The following is an 8,175-nucleotide window of genomic DNA, read 5'->3' on the forward strand; positions in this document are numbered from 1 at the left end:
TATTTATAACCCCACAAACAAATAGAGCCGTTACCCCTTCACTGGGCAAAAGTCAGGACGACCGGACACTCTGGTCCGATCGACCGGACGCTGGACCTCAGCGTCCGGTCGTGCAATGCATGCCACATGTCCCCTTCTTCAAATGCTGTTCACAGGATCCCAATGGTCATCTATCGATCAGATGCTCCAGCTTGAACTGACCGGACGCAGCAACCCCAGCGTCCGGTCATTTCTAGTAAGGTACCGGACATGACTGGACGTGTCCGGTCGGTCGCGATCGAACGCAGCACCAGCGTCCGGTCACCTCCAGCAACACTGCTCTGCCTGCATCATCACACGCCACCTTGACCGGACGCATAAGGCTAGCGTCCGGTCACTTCCAGCGCCAGCGTCCGGTCGATGACCGACGCCTGCCCGCTGACTGCCACTACTGACCGGACGCTGGAACCCAGTATCTGGTCACTATGTGACCAGTGTCTAGTCCACTCTGTGAGACCCTATATTTTTGAAACAGGGCACCGGTGGCACCATCGGACTATCCGCACTCTACGGGCGGACACTCCGTCGGTGGAGTTCCGAACCCTTTTCACCTCCATTCCATCGCCGAGTTGATCCACATCAACTCTAACTTCATCTCCTTTGTAAATGTGCCAACACCACCAAGTGTACACCACCATGTGTGTGTGTGTGTTAGCATTTTCACAATCATTTTTCAAAGGATTAGCCACTCAACTTGCCACGCCACTCAATCCTAGCAACGATGCAAAGTTAGATCACTCGAGTGGCACTAGATGACCGATATGCAAACAAGTTTGCCCCTCTTGATAGTACGTCTATCTATCCTAAACCCGGTCACAAACTTCTCTACACACCTATGATGGGTGAAATGAAATGTCCTAGGTTATACCTTTGCCTTGCGCATTCCATTCCATCTCCTCCAATGTCAATGCAACACATGCACCAACACGATCAACAATGATATGATCCACTTCATATCATCACATGATCATATTGGTTCATCGATCTTGACTTCACTTACTTTTCACCATTGCCTTCGTCCATCGGCGCCAAGTCTTGCTCAAGCTTCACCGCCACACGGTCCATCGCTCCAAAGCCTTCGACTTGCCCTTCACGCTTGCAACCGGTCCATCAAGGCAAGTCTTGTCTTGATCTTCTCCACCTTGATCACATGACTCAATGTCATGTCTCATGTGCAATGAGCTCCTTCATCATCACATGTGTGAGCTTTGCAACATCTCCAAGCCATTTTCACCTTCATGGCATATGTTGCTCACACACATGTACCTATGGACTAATCACCTGTGTATCTCACATAAACATAATTAATCCACCTAGGTTGTCACTCAATTACCAAAACCACACAAGGACCTTTTAGCGAGGTCATCCGCTTCTTCTAGTTTGGATTCGGGCACTTCCTCCTTCTCTGCTGCCGGTAGAGGTGGGGGGAGCTTGTGGGAAAAAGCTAGAGTGGAGCAGTCATAAACATAAAACCACTTCTTCACCCAATTTGGGACATTGGAAGGGAGATTGATGTGAAAGAACGAAGATTTGTCGGCCACCTTGATCCAAAGGCTGCCGGTGACCTTTCGGTCTGACTGAGGAAGAACACCAAAGTAGCAGCAAAACAACGCCCAATGGGGTTCAATCCATGCAAAGTCCTCACAATAGGAAATGAACATCACCAGAAGCATGACCCCGTTCGGGGTCACGTGATGTACCTGCGTCATGGTATCGGAGGAGATCTTAGACGAACCAGTGGATGGGCACCCCAAATCCACGGCGAAAGAAGTCGACAAAGACTATGATCTCGCCGAAATCAGGGGCAGGGACGTCCTGGTCAAGGGCCCATCGGTAACCCAAAAGTTCCTTCGGTGCCAAAAATCCCCCAACCATAAGATTCTTGATGTCCTCCTCCATCACCGTCGACACCTCCCACGGAGAACTAGGGACAGGACTCCATCCCCCCTTGCTCTTCGAGTTGATATCTTCTTCACCTACAGAACTAATGGTTTTGGTTTTCTTGGCTAGGGTCCTTCTCGGTGCCATCACTGTGACTACCAGGAGCGGGATCTAGATGTGACGACATCTGCTAGGTCGAGGTAAGCAGAGGAGTGAGCACTACTACTTTTGTCAGTGGCGGCAAAGGGACATGCTGTTTCCTCCTTCGGCTACTTATAAGGGCAGCTAGCACTAGTCGAAACCCTTATGAACCCTGGGCCCAAGGCCCAAAATTGCTGGTGAAATCAGGTGGACCAACATTTGGACTCCACAAAAGCGGTAGGCGTAGTCGGTGGTTCTGGTTTAGAATCGTGAAAGCCGAGTCCTGCCATCTCTACAGTGAGGGGGATGTTCGGGAGGGTTGCCAGCCAAATCCATCAAGTACTATGTAAATCTCCTGAATGTTCGAATGGGCTCATAGTACCTTATTTCAGCGGATGTGTGCCCCTTGTGGGAAACCGAAAAACTGGTTGGCCCATGGCTGTAACCAAAGTACGAGCTTCTAGAATCTAGGAAAATAGTTTTATGATGTGCCCCAGCTGGTCAGGTTTTGTCCTACCGCTTCCTTTGAATGATAGAGGATGTTCACCTATTTTACCTGGTATTAACTCAAAGAATAGCATACGCTACAACCTCAAAGGTTTATGTGTTTGCTATTCGCCCAAGTGATCCTTGAGCATTCGAGATCAATGGCTTCAGGAGCCTTGAACGACCGCACTTGGTTGGAGTAAAATTTTAGTTCGAATCACCTGCATAACCCATAGTTACACTGACTACCCATCAGGTCAGGAAGGGGGCCCAAAAAAATGCAAGGCTGGTTTGGCTGAACGAAAATCGCCAAATCACCCGATTTAATCAGGACACAGGTAGCAGTTGTTGGTATTTTTTAACGCACACAGAAAAATCCGCAAGCGTACGAATACTGCTGTAGCTTTCACCCGAGAGTATGCCAGAGTATTGTATTTATCCACGGGGAATGCAAAGTGTTCTAGTAAGTATCAAGATCGTCTAAGGATAAAAATAGAAAAGTGTTTTTATGGGTAGATAGGGATTTTCTATGGCTTATACTAGGGATCAGGCTTACTTTACTTACTTTGGAGCAAGAGTACCTTTCCGACTCTCGAAGGAGGTGAGAAAAAGTAGTCGGGAGAAAGCTGCCTAAGCTCTACAAAACACCAATCCGAACGTGATGGATTACAAAGGCCTGATAGAGCTTTCACCTCTGGGGCTACCACAACTAACCATGAGATTAGGCGCAAACTCAGGTAAACACTAGCCTAGACACCAGGTCTACGCTAATGGTTACTACTCTAATCCAGATCTTAAGACTAGAGCATTTAATGCAAGCGGAGTTCCCGTAAGTAAAATAAAGTAAAGATTGAATTTAATTAGCTAGAGAACTTAAAAATACCAATAGAAGAACCTGGATGTAACTCAAAGATGAATCAAATTCGTAGAGGTACAAAGTCAAAGAATTCAACAAGCCAGCTCCTCCTCAAATCTCTTTCCTCTCATCTCTCTACCTATTTTCTATAATTCAACTAGGTGAGAGCCACCTAGAGGGACACTACTACAACTTGTGTATGAAATAATGAAGCTCTGGAGCGTAGGGTGTGTCTCCTGGAGGAGGTATGGAGGTCCTTTTATAGGAGGATAGAGTAGAGACTAAGGAAACACCACGTCACCGATCCGTGCCACTTTTCTTGATCACCGTCGCATCAAACCGACCTTCTTTGGGCGGTGGAGATCATAGAGATCACGTCTAGAAGGTTCCCAACCGACCGGCAAAGAAAACAGGAAGAGAACCGGCCGTTTAGGCCCTGAACCGGAGCCGAACCGATGAAAAAATGCGATGTCTGCTCTTCTAGGGCGAAATCTGGGCTTTTGGGTGACTGGACCGTCTGGTTCGAGCGGCCCAATCGATCCTCCCGCGATCCTCTGTGCTGAACCGGGCGGGCGCCCTCTCTCTCATCGCCATGTGGCCCACCTGGCCGAACGGCATCGCGATCGCCCACCCGCGCCCAAGCGCGCACTCCCGCTCCAACCGACACCGGGCATGTGTCCCGAGCGGCTCGCCTGCCGCGCTCCCGCCTGGCCGCCTCCGCTCGGGGACGTGCACGAGGTCGCGAAGTGGGCCGCCCTCCGCCTCACGGCCACTCGCGGTTGGCTGGCCAAGTCGACGATTCCCCCGCCTGGGGACAATGGCTGCGATGCGGGGCCTGCCTGGTCCCACTGCTGCTACGTTGACTCTGGGGTGCTGGCGTCAGCGATGCTGACGTCAGCACTCCTTTTTAATTTGCAAAAATAATATCTTTTTATTCCGATCTCCAAATATAGCAAATAATATATCTGTTTCTATCGTCCCGACGAGCTCTTCGTAATGGTGCACGCTAATTCATCATTTGAGATAGTTTTATTTGGTGAAAAATTAAATATCCTGCAAAACAAGTGAGAGCACCAAAACTCGTGGAACTTGTTAGAATCAAACTCTATAACTATAGTTTGTGATTCATTTCATGTCAATTTATGCAATGGTTGATGATTAGATTTGGATTTTAATAACCATCAACAAGTTCCCCCACACTTGTCCTTTGCTTGTCCCGAGTAAAGGTTAAGATAAACATAAACACAGCTATTCAAGATATGGGACTAGCATACTGATTATTCCAAAACATTCCTTGTACCTGCGGGATATGTGGTGCGGCTAACATATCTCCTTAAGCGATTGAAAAGTGGAACAGTTCTCGAAGCGAAGTCATCTTCCCAAATTGTCATCTCAGTAACTTAGAGTTTTTTTTTTAAAAAATTCACAAGAAAAGCATAGTTCACTTTATACTCCTCAAATGGTACTCTCAATCACTCAATGGTGTATGATTCCTCACCAAGGCATAGATTAGTATTGCCTTCTATTCCTTCCAACTTCTAAAAAGCTTATGTGGAGTTTAGGGAGGGATAAAATATATAGCATACTTACCTTGCATACATTGTAAAGTCAAATCCTAGATCCAAGGAGGGAAATGTCATACTCTTAGATCAAGATGTGCATGTGTGTGAAATATTCGGTGGCTAACCTAATTCTACTATGTCCTTGAAACATATCTCTCTTGTTGAAACTTGCAATATTTGCAAGAGCAGAGGCTATCTCTCTTTTTTCATGGCGGGCATCTTTGTACCTATTGTTTTCAATGCTCTAGACATCTTTATGTCCATTTTTTAAACTTTTTTCTTTCTTTCTTTCTTTTTTCACTTTTTTCTTTTTCATAGCCCCATGTCTCTTTTCTGCAACAAAACTTTTCAAGAGAGATATTCACAAGGAGTTGGAGCATTTATTTGGTGGAATCCTAACAAAGATATTTTTGTGTTCACCCCTAGTGTAGGAGTAAAACATTTTGAGGTGGATGAAAAGCATATTTTTGCGTACTCCCAGTGTAGGAGCAGCACATATATGTGGCGTGTATGTGATCTTAATCTTGGGAGCATGATAAATCTCTCAACAAGGGTCAACAAGACTTGACAAAGCTCAACACAAAGCAAGCAGCTTATGTGGAAGGTTTGTATCCTAAAAGTATGTATATGGCTCTGGTAGGAATTTATCACCATCGAGGAGTATGTGACACTATGGTTTTATAATATTTTTATCAAAAATAAATTCTCCAAGTACCTTGATTAGAACCGGTAGGATTTCTAAGCTAGAACTATATCACACTCCACAACAACTTAGTCAATATATGTAAGGAATAAATATTATGCATGCCAATCTTAAAGAGCTATATTCATATTCACTTTCAAAATTTTAACTTTAAGTGTGAAACTTTGATTCTTTTTAATTTGCATGTTTAAACAAGTGCAAGTAGGGAGTAAGCATATGAACAAGTGAAAGAGAATCAAACTGAATTCCAGAAGTTGTGTGTAGTCTCCTTCACCAGTTCATGCTGTGCTTCAATGCCTTTGTTCATAATGGGAGTTGGCACAACCCCCCACACTTCTTCAAGACTATACCTGGCTTTTATTCATAGATAGAAAATGGTGAAAACACTGAGGGACTCTTCTGGTGAGAGACACCAGCGAGTCAAAATTTTATTGAACTATTGAATTAGCTTAAGATCTAGAAGGAAATAAGAACAAGATTGAACTTTCTAGATTGGATCATTAAATTGCAAAAATTCTGTCAAGTCAATTTCTTCTAATTTTTTAGGTTCAAGAAAAACTTTCAAACGTTGACCATTTACCTTGAAGGTGTTACCTATATCATCTTGGAGTGTGATGACACCATGTGATGAGGCTTCAATCACCTTGAATGGCCCTTCCCATTTGCTTCGAAGTTTTCCATGACCGAAAAGCTTTACTCTTGAGTTGAATAGTAAGACCTTATCCCCAGGCTTGAACTCCTTATGCTCGATTCTCTTGTCATGCCATCTTTTGGTTATCTCTTTGTAAATCTTGGAGCTATGATAAGCCTTTTCTCTCCATTCTTCCTAGCTCAGATATTTGCATTTGATGATTCTTGCCAGCTAGACGAAGATCCATGTTCCATCTCTTGATTGCCCAATGGGCCTTGAATTCCATTTCAACTAGGCAAATGGCATGTTTTTCAATATACAAGCTGATAAGGTGACATACCTATGGGTGTTTTATATGTCGTTCGATATGCCCAAAGTATGTCATGGAAGCTTGTACTTCCACTTCTTCCCCATCTCATCCATGGTCTTTTGTAGAATGTTCTTGCTTTGCTTATTTGATGTTTCAGCTTGACTGCTTGTTTGGGGATGGTATGGAGTTGCAATGTTGTGCTTGACTCCATATTCTGCCAAGAACTATTGTAAGGTCTTGTCGATGAAATGCGGCCCTCCATCACTAATGACCAATCGAGGTGTTCCAAATCATGAGAATATCCACTTCATGGAACATCTTCTTAGCATGCCTAGAATCAGCAGCTCAACATGGTAATGCTTCTACCCATTTGGACACATAGTCCACCGCCACCAAGATGTATTCGGCAGTCTCTAGACTTTGGGAATGGTCCCATGTAGTCAATCCTCTAGACATCAAACAACTCCACTTGGAGGTTGTTCATGAGTGGTATTGCATCCCTAACATTGATGTTTCCATGTTTCTAGGCATCTACGCATCTTCTGACAAACTCCTTTGTATCTTGATACATCGTTAGCTAGAAGAATCCTGCTTTGCCAGATCTTAGCATGTGTACGATATGCTCCATAATGTCCTACATAGGGCGATGCATGACATCTTTCTATGATCTTTGTGGCTTCAACCATGGGGACACATCTCCGTAGCAATCCATCAGCACAGACCTAATAAAGATATGAATCATCCCACAAGTGTAAACAGCTTTGTTGCTTAAGTTTCCTCTTGTCTTCCCCTAGTGTAACAAAACCTACAACCATATAGTTCACAATATTTGCATACCATGGGTCAGAGTCTGTTACCTTGAGGAGTGTGTCATCCCTTAGAGAGTCACTAATAGGTGACTCATGTGTTTCCTTATATTGAAGCCTAGACAAGTGATTGGCTACCGAGTTCTCTACTCCTTTCTTATCTCTTATTTCTATGTCAAATTCTTGGAGTAGGAGAATCCATTGGATCAACTAAGGCTTAGCATCTTTCTTAGTGAGGAGGTATTTAAGAGCAGCATGGTTTGTATAAACAATTACCTTTGACCCCACTAAGTAAGATCTAAACTTATCTATTGCAAGGACAATAGCCAATAACTCTTTTTCAGTGGTAGCATAATTGAGTTGTGGCCCTAGACAAGGTTTTGCTAGCTGTTGACGGTTGTTATTGTCAATCATAAACCGTCAACATATCCTACATATATACTTAATTCCATCACCAAACATAGGTCTAGAGGTTTAAACTAATGAATTCCATGAGCTTTGGTGAATATGTGAATGCAGGAGGATTTATCTAGAAAATCAGTCCCTAGGACCACCATCATACTCTCCGAACAATCAATATCGACATCAACAAGTGAATTGACTCACGAAACCTATGAAAAACAACTCAAGACGGGGTCCAAAAGCTTCCACCAAAGGGTGGGGCCCACCTATCACTAGGACAGGTTCGGCCGACCCCACCTGTAGGCTGGCCGGCCTATGGGGTCCACATGTCACGCTCTCCTTTCTTACGTCGGTTTCC

Source organism: Miscanthus floridulus, chromosome 1 (genome assembly GCF_019320115.1).
Source record: "Miscanthus floridulus cultivar M001 chromosome 1, ASM1932011v1, whole genome shotgun sequence".
Taxonomy (NCBI): Eukaryota; Viridiplantae; Streptophyta; class Magnoliopsida; order Poales; family Poaceae; genus Miscanthus; species Miscanthus floridulus.